This window comes from Caloenas nicobarica, chromosome 1, assembly GCF_036013445.1.
Source record: "Caloenas nicobarica isolate bCalNic1 chromosome 1, bCalNic1.hap1, whole genome shotgun sequence".
NCBI lineage: Eukaryota > Metazoa > Chordata > Aves > Columbiformes > Columbidae > Caloenas > Caloenas nicobarica.
In genome coordinates, this window is record NC_088245.1 from 46,000,845 (window position 1) to 46,015,856 (window position 15,012).

At 43.0% G+C, this 15,012-nt stretch overlaps 1 protein-coding gene across 2 annotated transcripts in view; it reads right to left on the reverse strand.

The window, feature by feature from the left end:
* Positions 1–14,714, reverse strand: part of ELK3 (ETS transcription factor ELK3) — a 41,032-nt gene extending 26,318 nt beyond the window's left edge. The window contains exon 1 of one of the 2 annotated variants that reach the window (XM_065641476.1): positions 14,323–14,714. The gene's annotated coding sequence lies outside the window, so the exon portion shown is untranslated. The remainder of the gene's footprint in view (positions 1–14,322) is intronic. The other variant, XM_065641484.1, reaches the window with a different exon arrangement.
* Positions 14,715–15,012: the final 298 nt, after the last annotated feature.

The window sequence follows — 15,012 nt, forward strand, 5'->3', positions numbered from 1 at the left end:
TTGTTTCTTCGCATATTTAAGTGGAACCTCCTGTGTTCCAGTTTATACCCATTGCCCCTTGTCCTATCATTGGTTGTCACCGAGAAGAGCCTGGCTCCATCCTCGTGACACTCACCCTTTACATATTTATAAACATGAATGAGGTCACCCCTCAGTCTCCTCTTCTCCAAGCTAAAGATGTAGGCAACTCCTCACCACCCTGCTTGCCTTACCGTCAACTCTCCCAAGAGCAATGCTCTGAACAGGTGTTACAAAGGACCTGCACACCTCAGAATTCAGCATCAATGTGATTAATCGGTACATGCGTAAATCTACTGAATACGACCCAAGTCTGTCCACACAAAAATGAGATTAAAGCAGCTCAATGCTGCATTGTTCTCCATCCCTCCATCCACCACTGGGGTCCTGTACAAAGCTTCCCATACTGCCTATATAATAACTGTATGTTTATGATTCCTACATGGGGCAAATCATGCAGATTAGATTTTCAGCTCATCATTAATTGTACTGTACTTTTCTTCTAAAGCACCCAACTTGAGGCGTTCAGGTCTGAGCTGTGCTGAATATTCACAGCTGTAACTACCTTTAACAGAAGCTTTGCGCTCAGCATATACAGTGAAGAAAAATCTTAAATACCTTGAATTCGGTAAACTGGTGTTAATCTTTGCATCTCATTTCCCTTCCCCAAAATGTGATTTGCAAGGGACTAGTAAAAATCTAAGATCCTGCGGTGACAGGATTTTTAAAGTGATGCAAAATTTCCAATCAGGTCAACCGAAGTATTAACCTGTCCTTCTCTGTGGGCACCATTTTGGGGTTCCACAAAGTGTTAACTATCCTTTTGGGAGGACAAGGTGGCCACTCAAGTGTGCCAAGCCTTAACTTGTGCCTCATTTCAGTGGTGGAGCAAAAGAGTCACATGACAGACGTATTACAAGATATGTAATTTAACCAAGAATGTGCTACCTGTATTAAAAGTTATTATAAATTATGATTGGGGGGAGCCAGAAATCTTCGGAAAACATTCTATTTCATTTATGGATTTTCTAATTCTTTTGAATTTTTACTGACACAAAGGGAATTTAGTGTCTTGCCTGAATTTGACAGAAATGGGTGGTAGGATGTGGTCACTTTCTAGAGGGCATATATTTCACATTTCATTCAACTCTTTATTAATATTAAATAGTAATAATAAATAATCCTGTTACTTTTGTGCTCAGTACAGAATTTGAATGCTGGGCAATAAATAATACATGGAACCACATACTGAATTACATGGATTGGAAGAAAAATAGTTTTAAAACATCACTTATATAGGCAGTGGCATCCATATATGTTACAGAATGAGAGAGGCAACCTATGTTAGAATCATATATTCCGTGTCATGGAAAGCCTGATCAAAATTCCTATAGACAAAAGAGTCAACTAATTTTTTCATCCATTAACACATGTGGTTTTGCAATCTTACCATTTTTTAAATATTTATACAATGCATTTGACAGTCAAATGTATTTTCTAAGCCATGAAACAAAATTTGCTAGGTTGATCTGACCTAAACAGCCTAGTAATTTTACTTTGTGATCAGCTCCACTACCGCTGATGCAAATAATCACTGGCATAGCTAGAGGGAATTATACTTGGAAATGCTGCGTTAGACAGCAAAAGGATCTTTCAGGACCGAGTTTTCTGAAAGTCCATTTCCCAGGTAACCACACCTGCACCCTCTGTGTTACCCATTTACATTTTTTCAACTGTGACCCCCCCCCATACAAATCCCACCAACTGCATGATCAGTGTGATACAATGTGCTCTCCACACATCAAATCTTAAGTTCAGGACTGATGCGGGAAGGAGGCGACTCATTATCTGTGCTGATAATACTGCCCCTGTTCATTTCAACCACATCAAGGGACCAACAGAAATGCCTAAACTTGGAGCAGCAGGAAAATCAACACGGTAAGCAGTCCCTGAAGAGAATAATAGGAAAGGACAAAGACATCCACAGGGCAAGGCATCCCATCTAAGAGATTATTTTCCTGCACAGGGGGTGCCCAAATTCCTTCCTGAGGTGAGGGGCCAAATGCCAAACGCTGGCTCTCCCCTTAGTGTATGGTCTACCAGCATGAACAAGCTTTATGAAGACATTATGCAAATTACACTAGAAACGGTTAAGATGTATGAATTAATACACATACTGATGAGCTGCATGACCATTTTTTGACCAAGACAATACATATGAAATTCCATGTGACAAAATGTCAGTAATGTGGCATTAAGGTCCAAAGAAAGTCACTAACCTGCTGGGCAAAATAAAATAAAGAAGCAAGCCATCTTAAACCCAGGCAGTAGAAAACCAGGAAGACCAGAAACAAAGTTACCTAAATAAAAAGCTCAGCATCAGAAAGATTTATGACATGAACTGTCAGATTTGGGGCATTATGTTTTGTAGGACTCTTGCATAGGAAAACCTCAAAGAAAAAGGCAGAAAGCTGGAAAGCAGCTCCACACCACTATGTTACAGCTGTGTTCTTACCTTCCCTTCTCCCACATACTCCAGGTTTCCTACCTGGATTCTTCCTACCTACTCTATGTTAGCTCCCCCACAGCCTTTCTAAAATAAAAGAGATCCACTGCTGATCCTGGACAACCAACATGAACAAGTTCTGAAGGCTAAAACCAGAAATCCCTCGAGGCATTAGGATCAAAACCAGCCCCTTGATGCTTTAGAGGGTCCGCAGAGGAACATCTGGGGCCAGACTGCCTGGGGAGCCCAGAGGCTGAAAACATCAGCTGGAGGTCAATTAAGTCAGGAAGACATAAAAGGCGTTAGCCAGCATAATACACTAGAGGTAGTCACAGAGAGATAGTGATCAGACACGTACATGAAAGGGATTAAGAGGCAGAGTCAGGGCAGGGAAATTAATTTCCCTTAATGTATGAAGAAACTGCTGATTCCTCCTGTAGCCAAAGCAGCTGCAAAGGACACAGCTCCTTCTCATCTGCCCCACAACAGCCACACACCTCCACTTCCACTCCCCCACAGCCAAGCGTGTGCTTTTGCATTTCTCTGTAACAGATGCCTTTTTTTGTGTGTATGTGTGTCCTTTTCAACTACTGTGGAAAACGTGTAGATAGATAGATAGATAGATAGATAGATTTTTTTTTTCTTTCTACGTCCATTTACTGCTTTTGTATCCTAATTCCGGCACACAGCACGTTGCTCGGAGCGGCGTGACACGGGGCATTGTTGGCTTCTCATTCACGTTAAGCGTTCGGCTTCCTTATTTCTGCAGGTTGCAGGCAGGAAACTGGAAAATGGGCCACAGGAAACCTGGCCTCCTACATCTGTCCCAGTTCGTAATAGCAGCTCTGGTTTTATTTTTCTAAGTGTCTCAGGTTCATTTTAACCCTTGAAATGACTGCTGCAATAACATGGGAAAGAACATGGCTGCTTTGTCGTTATTTTTTTAAACCGCCATTTCTCAATACTGGAAATCGAGATTTTGCTAAACTGTACTCATTTTTTAAAGTATATTAATACTGATAAAATCAACAGTTATGCGAGTTTGAAAATATTTCTGTTGGAAATTACCAAAACAATTCCATTCCATAATGACAAATATCGACGAGTATATTTAGACAAAAATATGGAATAAGGCAGTCTCTAGTTGTTTCAGCTATATACACATGTTTGACATAGTTCTAAAGTGAATGTCCGTACGGAAAGTTGAACAGCTTACAAATCCCCTAGGCCAACTTTTCTCTTCTACATTTTAGTTTCTGTAAAAAATTGAAGCACGTTTGTTTTGCATTTGATTACAGAAGCAAAAGAGTGCTGATCAAGAAAATAAAGCAGCCAGCCATAACATTTTCCACTGAAAATTCATCGTATAACAATGAGTATATCATGAGAGGTTTAACACAACTGCCAAATCTGCCCAAACGTTTGCTCAGAAACATTTGAAAGAACAAGGCAAAAGTCTGAGTCAGTCCTCACACTTTATTTCTCAACAGAGATGCTTCAAGGGTGATAAATAGGATGTGGTGGGTGAAAAGTTAGTGATTCTGCCAGAAAGGAGGAAAACCAAATATCTATTTGTTTACTCGGAAAGTTTTCAAATACTCATCAAAGGAGATCTTACTGCTAATTTAATTTCCCTTGAAAAAATAAGCTCTCAACGAAGTGTGTAAATATACCTATTTTAACTTGATGCAGAACTTTCTCTGTTGAGGGTAATAAATCAAACTAATGGTGCAATCTATATGCAGGGTACTTTAGGGAACTGGCTGTGTGTATGATACAGAATGCTGGTAATTTTTCCACATCCAGCAACCAGGACATTTCCTGCCAGAGCATCCTCCGAGTTCTTCCATTGTGTTGAAACTGCAAAAACTTTCTAAATCAGGACTTCCTCCTATTATATCTGAGAGGCGTCTTTCTGGGAAATGCAGATTCAAATGAAAAAAAAAAAAAAATAGGAATTCCTGCAGCACCACCCAGTGGAAACATTAGAAAAAGTTACAGAGTGCCTCAGCCACAGGAGTTCCGATTTGCTGCAAAACTACAGTTAATATTGCCACACAAACCCAGAGTGGTCTAAGGATGTGCCAAAAAAGTAGAGAGGGTTTTGCTGGCCGATGTACTTAACAGAGTCACACGAGGTATGCCCACTCTGTCGCACCTGCATAATAGTCTTAACTTCATATTATAATTTAAAATATTTACAGTAATAATTTACAAGGTCTCCTTCTGAAGTGAGAATACCCACTGTTCTGGCGCAGGATGTTTAAAAAAATAAACAGACTCCTACGGTTAAGAGAAACACAAAAGAGATAGCAGCAAGATCTAGCAAAATATTACAGGATAACACCAAGTTCCACTGCAGAAAAGCAAGCACTCACACACGTCCAGTAATCCTTCCAGCAGGTACATTTGGTAATACAATGTTCGCAGTTTTAAATTTTTTTAGCTAAGTCAAAGAGAGGCTGAGGCAGACGTCCAAAAGAAGAAAGTTCTGCAACCTCCACATTAATACAACAAAGGACTGGTCGCCTGCCAAGCTGAGGTGTGATGACACCACCTCTAAAACACGAGTGTTTTCAGATTCTCCGTAAGGATGCGCTTAAAGAAACAGTATAAATCCGACTGGAGTACAAGCCCTTAGCAGGAGGGAATACAGCTAGTTGCCTCCCTGTGAAAGCCTTAAAAAAAAAACCAAACCACAACCAACCTGCTAGCCGTAAACAAAACTACATAAACCCGTAATGGCTCCAAGCGTTCGTTCACCTTGGGACAGCCATGAAATGAAGGCAGGCTCCTCGCGCCGCTCGCTGCCTGCTCATGTGGCGCACATCTGTGCTGTGCTGGCAGCGCGCTGCACCGCAGCCCCTGGGACCGCTGCTTTCAAAGCCAGCCCTGTATGTTTATTTTTCCCATACGACTTTCTCTTACATTTTCGTCGGCATCGGGAGGACACAGATCGCGATTATTTGACTGTCCTATATAAAATTTCCGATATTCTCTTTGGTAAATTCAGAGAAAATATGCACAGAAGCAAATAAGCACAGCTAAAGAGGGCAGGGGAAACAGCCTTCAGGAACAGCAGCTATTCTGGAAGTTCACTTGACATATCCATATGTAAACGCTTTTTTCTTATCTGTACTGCCTTCTTAAACTGAAGCGTTAAAATTTCTAATTTTGTGACAGCAGACTGAATGCTTTGTAACCTATGCTAGCGGCTCTAATATTTTAAATGGAGTATTAACACTACCAACTGTCTCAAGTGTCGCTTTTAATACATTTCGTGTTCAGATACCTCAACTCGTCTTCCCCTCTTGACTGATTTTTCCTAGACTAGAAACTCAGATAAACAAGCAGGTCTTTCGAATACAGTGAGCAGAGAGGAACCTGGCCAGGAGAATGGGAAATGCTGTCCTGGGAGTTCTGCTCAGGCAAACCAAGGTGCTGGCAATTTCCACGGGACCTGAAGCACAGCAAGATGATCGCAGCATACACTGGCGGTCAGGGCTTGCCGTCCCATGCACACCGAACTTTCAGAATGTGCTGGAGTAGCAAAACAAGCCATTAAGCTATTAAATAACGTATAGGCTTACCTGTGGATTCTCATGTTGTGAGGGGGAGTCAGTCGTAGCATTATGCTGAAAATGGTGTAACGTGATTCAGTAGATGGTAACCTACGTACATACAGAGACATTTTACATGGACAATTCCTTCCCAAAGCGTTAGCGCTATTGCAACGGTTCTTGGAGCACCAGCCAGGGTGCAGGTTCCTTAGTCATAAAAAATGAGCAACTCGTCACAGCGCTAGTCGAGGTTTGTATTTTTCACTTTAAATGGTATTAGGTCTGTGTGCAACAGTCTCATAGTAAAAACAAACCTAAATTGAGACTCACTCTTACATGTCAAAATCTCAAAAATCTGCTATTCTCCTCCGTTCTCAGTACTACTCAAAGTCCTGATAGTTTATCATGAGCTAAGCTAAACTGACACCCAATTAAAAGATTCTTATCTTCTGACATTATTCACTTGTCTACTACACCAACAAGAACCTGAAGGTCACACCTACACATGTCCCCTAACATTGTTCATTAAACACTGGAATATTCAATACAATGTATCATAAAATACATAAGATTTCAGACAACAGAAGACCTGGTTGTTACTCTCCTGTACTGTCTGTGTCCTGCAAACTAATTCCCATGGCTGTTGTGAACTATGAAGGAGAGAAAAATGGGACAATATTTCCATGATTTCAGCAAACTCTGCTGTACACAAGGTGCTGAGATTGCCTGTGTTCTGAAGTGGCATCAATACTGGTGAAAACCAGAGACTGGTTTGTTAGTGTCTCTGCTGCTCAGGATACATACCAGCCACTATTTTGATTTGTACGCTGAATCCTGGATAAGATTCCACGTTTAAATAACAAAAAAGACATATAGATGTTCTGAGGGACGCGGGTTAGTGTTAGAAGTAGGTTACGGTTGGATTCAGTGATCTCAAGGGTCTCTTCCAACCTAAATGATTCTATGATTCTATGATAAAGGCTCATCCCTTCTCCTCAACTTGGATGAAACTGCACAGTCAGTTTTATCGTACCCTCCTCATCGCAGGGAATCAGCCCAGCCTCGATGCGGCTCTGGTTGGAAGCGTTTGCGTCGCAGAGCTGAAGCAGGAGCGCCGAAGGAGCTCTGCAGCCATCCTTTCTGCACCAGCCCTGCTCCACGCTCGCAGTTTGCTGAACTAACCACACTCGCCAGTCGCTCTGAGTCTGCTCTGAGTCACCAGACTTCAGAGAGGTCTGTATCCAGAATCTAAGTCCACATTCCCATCTCAGCTATATTAGTAAAGCGTGGAAGACACACTCTGAAGGTAGTCAACTTTCTCCAGATTTTGCTAACAGAGCTGCAAACAGGAGTTTGCTCTGACTTTTTAAATGTGTTTTAAAGATTGTTTCTCCTCATGAATTACTGTTAATTGCTGGGACGAGATAATAGTGGTACTTGAGCCTATAAACTTTTTGTTTGTGCTGTATTGTGACTTGATATAACAGAAGCCACTCAACATTACCACAGTATAAACATTTCAAAGCAATAACACTCATTACTGTCCTTCCCAAAAAGCTTAAACTGAAATACATCTGACCAATTTTCTTCATTTAAAAAAAAAAAAAAAAATTAGAAATATACAGAGGTACAGTAAGGAGATACTGTCACCACATTAGAGGCAAATGGATGCATAACAGAAATCTGTTTTCCAGATGAACCGTCGGCTGTTTTGCAAAATGAGGATGGGAAACTTATAGGAGGACATTTGATTAAAAACATTTAGATTCTTTAGATGAAGTATATAACCCAAGTCTACTCTTTTTTGTACAACTGCAAAAGTGTATTTTACACAAACTTCTTTGCTTGTTCACTAATATTTTCAGAGAAAGACCCATCTTAGAAAATTGTATTAATAGGACTTAATACTCTGGTTAGTGCTTAGAAAGCTTTTACTAATTTTGAATGCTTGGTAAGAATCATCTAAATTACAACCAAATGATTCATTACATAATTTAATGACAGCTAAAATTAAAAGATAATGTGTAAGATGTAAGTTTTCCTCTCCTAGTACCTCAAATAATCTTCAAGTAAGGATCCACAAGATGAAAAAAAAAATATACTTTAAAGCTGAAGAAAAGAAGACATGGTTGTTTGCACGAGAGCCAAGATACATTAACTTGTAGTAGTCAGTATTTGTAAAGATTATCCAAGCTATATTCTGAATCTTCAAATATTGAGTAGTGAATTGGTACGCAGGGATGCAGACATGATTGAAATGACTCTCTGAAATGGGTCTGAGGGAAGCCACAGAACAGGCAGTATCCTTCAGATCCACAGTACATCCTGACGCTGAAAAATTTAGAGCAAAGCTATGGAAGAGACAAGGGGCAGTGGGTATAAATTGGAACACAGGAGGTTCCATTTAAATATGAGAAGAAACTTCTTCACGATGAGGGTGCCAGAGCACTGGAACAGGCTGCCCAGGGAGGTTGTGGAGTCTCCTTCTCTGGAGACATTCAAAACCCACCTGGACACCTTCCTGTGCAAGCTCATCTGGGTGTTCCTGCTCCGGTGGGGGATTGGACTAGATGATCTTTTGAGGTTCCTTCCAATCCCTGACATTCTGTGATTCTGTGACTCTGTGACTAGGAGGACACGTGCAAAGAGCAAGCAAGAGCTACTCCAATGCCTTAGTTGCATTAAAGGCTGCAGCTAGCATCTAAATGTTTGCAACATGCAGTTAGCCTCTGTGCAGTAACAGAAGTGCTGAGACACTCAAAAATAAATATATACCTAAGCGCTTTAAAAGATCAAAACAAAGTAAGTTTGTGGCTTCCTACAGAAATTCTCCTCCTGAAGACCCTGAGCTGTATCTAACCACTCAGATGTAGGCAGACCACATGGTACTGTCCTTACACAGTTGATTGATATTTATCTTACAATTTCACAGGTGTCACCATACAGGTGAGCAGTTTTCAACACGTGGCCCGTGCACGCAGGGGTCGATGGATTCCTCCTGAAGTGGAGGCAGAAGTACCACAGTGCTACCACGGTGGGCTCAACCACAGCACAGGTGCTTCCACAACAGCTCAAATATAAGCACGGATCCACAGATACGAAAAGGACAAAGCCCCCTGCTCCAGATAGTCACAGCAATGCTAGTTGAACAAGCAGGCCAAAATTGGACATGGTGTTGGCAACTGTAACTCCACCGAAGTAAAAAAAAAAAAAGTAGAATTTTCAGCTGAGTTCTATCTGTTTAGGGGATGGCAAAATTTGGTCTCCAATGTTCTTAACTGTAATATAACTTTAAAATAATTACTTAAATATTTAATTATTCAGTACAGCGTGAGATAATGACCATGAGTTACACTGATTAAGCAGATCAACAATTGCAAGCTACTTTTTGTTACTGCAAAAACTACCACAGTACTCATACAAAAGTAAAAATGCAGAATGACTGTACGGTTATTAATTGGCATCAGATCAGCTGGCAGGTAGCGCCTTAGTGATATTTTCATATCAATGTTTATGGCAGGTATTTTCTTTAGCTTTCGCTTTCAGAAAAACAAACAAACAAACAAACAAGTTTCCTTCAAAGAGTTTTTGAATTAAAATCCAGTCTTAACAGCAAACCCTTAAGAATTTGAATTCTGATATAATTACTGGCTTATAAAACCACAATGAGCTAAAGAAAGTTTTAAGGAAAAAGATGCATTTTCTTTTTTGTGAAGGGCACAGATAAGAGGTACTTTGTGCTTCATCTGCTTTGTTTCCATCCATGCAGCCCTGTATATTGCAGTGCAGTGAGCTGGACTTCCTGTGCCTACACCTTGACATTCTCCTCAAAATCATGACTAATTCTTTAATCTTTCATTATTCAACAAAATACTTCAACGTGAGAAGAGGCATATTCAGCCTTCCAAGAGCTCTCAACAGCCTCCAGAATATTAGCTGATTCATTTAACAAGCCACAGATGAAGTAAACATCTGTCTAATGATTCAGGACTGTGAGATTCCCTATTGTGGGAATCACCGAGGAGAAAGCCACGGTGAATCAAGCCGGGGATACGCAGCGCAACATGATTTTTCAAAAGCCCCATTGGGTGTGGTTACAAAAGACAGACAGCAGCTCAAAACCAACAGCGCTCTTTGAAACTGGCCCAGACCGACCGTGTCCTGCGACCAGCGTCGTGGCTCTGAGGTGGATCCAGGCATCAGCAAAAACGGGCTGGTAAATAGTCCAGATCGCACAAGCGAGTCCAACCTGTCGCATCCTTGTGGGAGGCACTAGCTCATGTATCAGCTCTTTGCCATCTTAGACTATTTAAGTCTATGACAGAGAACCACTCACAGAGATAACTATAACTACACGGGCACTCAAATTTCATATGGTATCACCAAGACAAACCAGCTAAATTAACTTTTTATAAATACATGCATCACAAATAACTGTACGTTGCCTCTCCCAGCCTTATCCCACTGGCCCTTATCTTTTTAGATAGCCAAATTACTTTTTATTTCAGCATCTACTTGTTTTCTTTGATTTCCTGAAGCAGCACGTTGTCACGTGATTGCAGTCCCAAGGCAAAGATTTGTATTTTCTACAACAGCTGATGGACCTGAGGGTCAGTCAGTATTATATATACATACCCATCTTCCCATACACAAACATACGAGGCTCAGAGCAAGCAACAAGCTCCACGTATGTTGGTGAACCTGCAAAATGACTTCTATTCTGTGCTAAATCCTCCAGAATAGATTTTTAAACTAAGGTAGATTTCAACTTCAGTTACATTAAGCCACTTGAGCTGCAATACCTTCCCATAAGAACCCCCTGAAGCTGGCCTCCATGCCGAGAAGGGCATTACAACAAGAAGGTACAGTTTACATAACTGGATTTCATGCACAGCAAAGGGGAATACTTCAATCTTTGATACTTGATTTGTTTGCATAATCTGGGCTTAATGAAATAAAATTAAGCAAAAGGAGCAAAAAACCACTGTGAATCAGTAAGCAGTGACCACTGCTAATGAGTAAAACGAAACAGCTTTTTGTTTCTACATATGAAAGCATGCATGTGCGTAGTGGTGCATAAACACAATTCATAAACGCAGTTACAAGGAAGGCCGTAACTGAGTTTCTCCCCCTGAGATTGTGTTGCTTCTTTCAGCTGTTGCATCCAGGTGGAGTTCGTGATATCAGAAAGGATATAAGCCTAGAGGTTTTTTGCTTTTTAGGAACAATTCACGGAGGTGATTTGGAAAATCAAGATAGAAACAATTATGATAATATCTCATCCCTTAGCAGACAGTATATATTCTTCTCACACGCTTGTATTTCATAAATTAAAACAGGTAAATAATAAAATCATACTTACAGTGAAAACACCTTTAAAACATTTTTAGAGTGGAGACCATCATGCACTATTTAATATTTGGATTTTTTTTTTCTGTTCCAAACAGAACTGTTGTATTTTTTAACACAAGTATGGATTACTTCTCATTCACTCTTTCAAATATACAGTACACACCACTGGTACACTACTACGACTACATCTGTTTTTCTATGTGGACATCAAGATGTTTTTAGTTACGCTGAGTGAATACAATATATGAAATTTATATAGTGTAGATAGACTATATATATATATCTGCATGTATGAAAGTGTGTGCTTCATCTATACTGATTCAGCAGATGGCACACTGAAATTCCAGCAATATTTAATGGAAAAAGTGGACAATTTAATGTCCATATTTCAAAGGCAAATAATAAGAGCTAGGGAACATTCTTCGGTAAGAGTTTTGGTGTCATATACCACTCTAACTGTTCCATAACATATTCCACATAATTTTGAACATTATGCCAAATAATGCATGACTTGGTCTAAAATTTAGAATTTTACAAAAGAAATAAAACTCCAAAAGCAGAAAATAGCTCTCACTACCCGGTAACTGCATTAGATTGAAACAGATATCAGACACTTTCTGGTTTACATACTAGTCTAAAAATTCTTTCTCTGCCCAACTAAGAAATCAAGAGGCATCTGTGTCTGGAGATTGTGTCACTAATCCACTAATAAAAGTCCTCTGTAAAGTCATGTTAAAGAAGAATTTTTCTGTACAGCTTGGACATAGGAAGTGCAGGAAACACTGAAGATCCTCAAAGGTAAACATGTGGTATACTGCAATTAGTCCTCCATCCAAGTACTACTTTTTGCACAATATTTGCTAGTCTAATGCTATCACATGATAATTCAAGTAAGTAGCTGTGTTATCTCCTATTACATGCAATTTTACTTACATCTTTTTGACATTTCTTCAAGTTAAAACCAACTTGCAAGCAAGACTCCATTTTCTTTGTTTGCTCCAGAATTTTTTTGGGGAAAAAACCACTAAATTCTAACTTAAAGATCAGTGGGGCACGGCAAAAACCTTTCTCATTCTGAACGCAGACATCTTCATGACCCCTATGAAAATAAATCCTCACTAAATAATTACACAAACCACTAAGTCAAGTGATATGTAGCAAATAAACATCACTTGGAAATTGAATATGTAAAGCGCCAATACATCCAGGTTATGTGAGCGAATATACTTTTCAAACATGCCCATCAGCTCGGCATCTCGGCACAAGAGTCTTTTTATCATGCAATTATATACAATTGTCATAGACACACCGAACACGCTTATGGTAACGCAGCTGTGTACCCAATTTCTTAATCCTATGAAACTATTTTTGCATAAGTTACGCTTAATCTGAAATAACTGAAGAGTCTGTATGAGCAAAATATGAGATGAACCGTGACTTTCTGCTTGAAATTAAATGAAACCATTGACTTTTTGAAGTTGGAGTCCTCATAACCAAAAAGATGCTGCACTGTGTAAACCCATCTTAGTGCTACATCCCAAAGTAAATAAAGATGTAAGCTGTCTCCCTTTCAAATGCAATGTTAGAAAGGCTGACAGGGCTTCACAAAACCCTCCTGTGTTAGGGAACGGAAACTCCTAATGAGATTAGTTGGTGTGTGTGCAGACATTACTTAGCCATGACTAAATGGGCTCTCTTCCTGCAGCCAGTGGAAAATTCAGGGAACTTTTTCCCCCTGCAGCATCGGAGTCCCTCTAACCTTCAGCAAAGCCAGATCCAAAAACAACTCTCCACTTTCTCTCCCTTTCTCTCTGTCTCCTTTTATTTTTCTTCTTCTTCTTTTTCTTCCCTTACAAACATTTTTAGTGTTTTTTTCAACTATCCACGTCGGCCAAGGGGTCTTGGGGCCGGGGGTGGCTCAGAAAAGCGGGGAGGGGGAGGGCCGGAGAGAACGCGAAAGACTACAAAGGAAACTGTAAAAAGGAGCAAATATATAAACCTGAGAGGGAGAAAACCACAGAGTTTCTTTGTGAGCTGCAGTGACTCATTTTCAAGATGTTGTCTGCTGCCAGTTTCAAACCGGAAGCGCATGGCAATTAGTCTTGCTGTTTCCAGACAAGCCAGAAACTCTCCCGACACTTTTCCTCCCCCCCCCCCCTTTTTTTTTTTTAAAGCCCCTTCTGCAGTTTCTGCAGGAGCTTTCCCTTCCCTCCCTCCTCCCCAACCCCGGCCCCGCTGCAGCTCCGGGGACCCCGCACCGACCCCGCCGCCGTGACAGGCGCCCCGGCGGCCCCCGCCGCCCCGAACGCCGTAATGAGCGCGCTGCCGGTACCGGGCGGGCCCGCGGCAGCCGGACAGCGCCGGGGAAGGGAGGCAGGATCCGACCCGCCGCCGCCGAGGGGGCTGCGGGGCGGGCAGGGGTCCCAAGGCTCCCCGCCGACCCGCTGCGCCCTGTCAGGCAGCGCCTCCCCGCCGGCCCTGCCTCTCCTCGCACCCCGGCAGCTTCCCCCGCGCCCGCCCGCCCCGCACCGCCACCCGCAGCTCCTGGGGGGCGCCGGGCAGCCCCCGACCGCGGCGGGGGGACCCCTGAGGCGGAGCGAGTTCCCCCAACCGCCGCCCCCTGCCCCCGTTACCGCCGCGCCGGCCGGGCCCGACGCTGGGGCAGGACCCCCGGACCCCCGGGGGGCTCCGAGCCGCCCTCCCCGCGCTGCCCTCGGCGCTCCTCACCTCCAGCCCGCCGCTCGCCCCGCCGTGTCCCCCACGCTGCCCCACCAGCGAGGGGGGCGCCGACCCCCGCAGCAGCAGCCGCCGGCCTCCCCTTCCCCTCCCCGAAACCCCCTGAAACTTTGCAGGAGCCGGGGCGGGCGCAGCAGCACTTGTACCTACCCAGAGCCTGAGGGACTTTTCCGCTCTCTCCTGGTAGTTCAGAGGGAGCTGGATAAAATCCCCTGGTTCTCCATGCTGACAGTCTTCTGCAAACGCTCTGTTGCTCCTGTAATGAGATCCTGATCCCCCCCCCCCCTTTTTTTTTTTCTTTTTCTTTTTTTTTCGGCCCGGGTGTGTGTGTGTGTGTGCCCGTGTGAGAGAGCGAGCAGGAAGTCAGAGCAGTCAGACAGAGAGCCGGCTCACTTCCTTTCCTGCATTATTCCCCAGGCGGTTTGCAGTCTGTGTAAACAGGCTTTTCCTCCCCTCTCCCCTCGCTCTGGCCACTGATGTGCAGCATGGCTGTAACACAAGACACACACACACACACACATAGCAAGAGCGGGTAACGGCAACGCCGCCGGCTCGCGGGGAGCTCCCCCGACCTCCCCCTCTTCCTGTGCTACACCCCTGGGGAGGAGCTTCCCGCCCGCCCGGCGCTTGGCTCACCGTGGGCACCCGGCTACCAGCCGGCCCAAGTGGTTCGCTGGAAGCGGGCTGTCACCCGGGGATGCTTAGGAAGGGCTTACGAGCAGCGCTTCGTGCCTCCCGCAGCATCGCCAGGGTCCCCGGCGAAGCGCTGGCCCTGGGAGAGGCGGCCGGGCTTGTCCCACCCAACTGGGAGCTCAGGTGGCGGTGGAGGGAAGAGTTGGG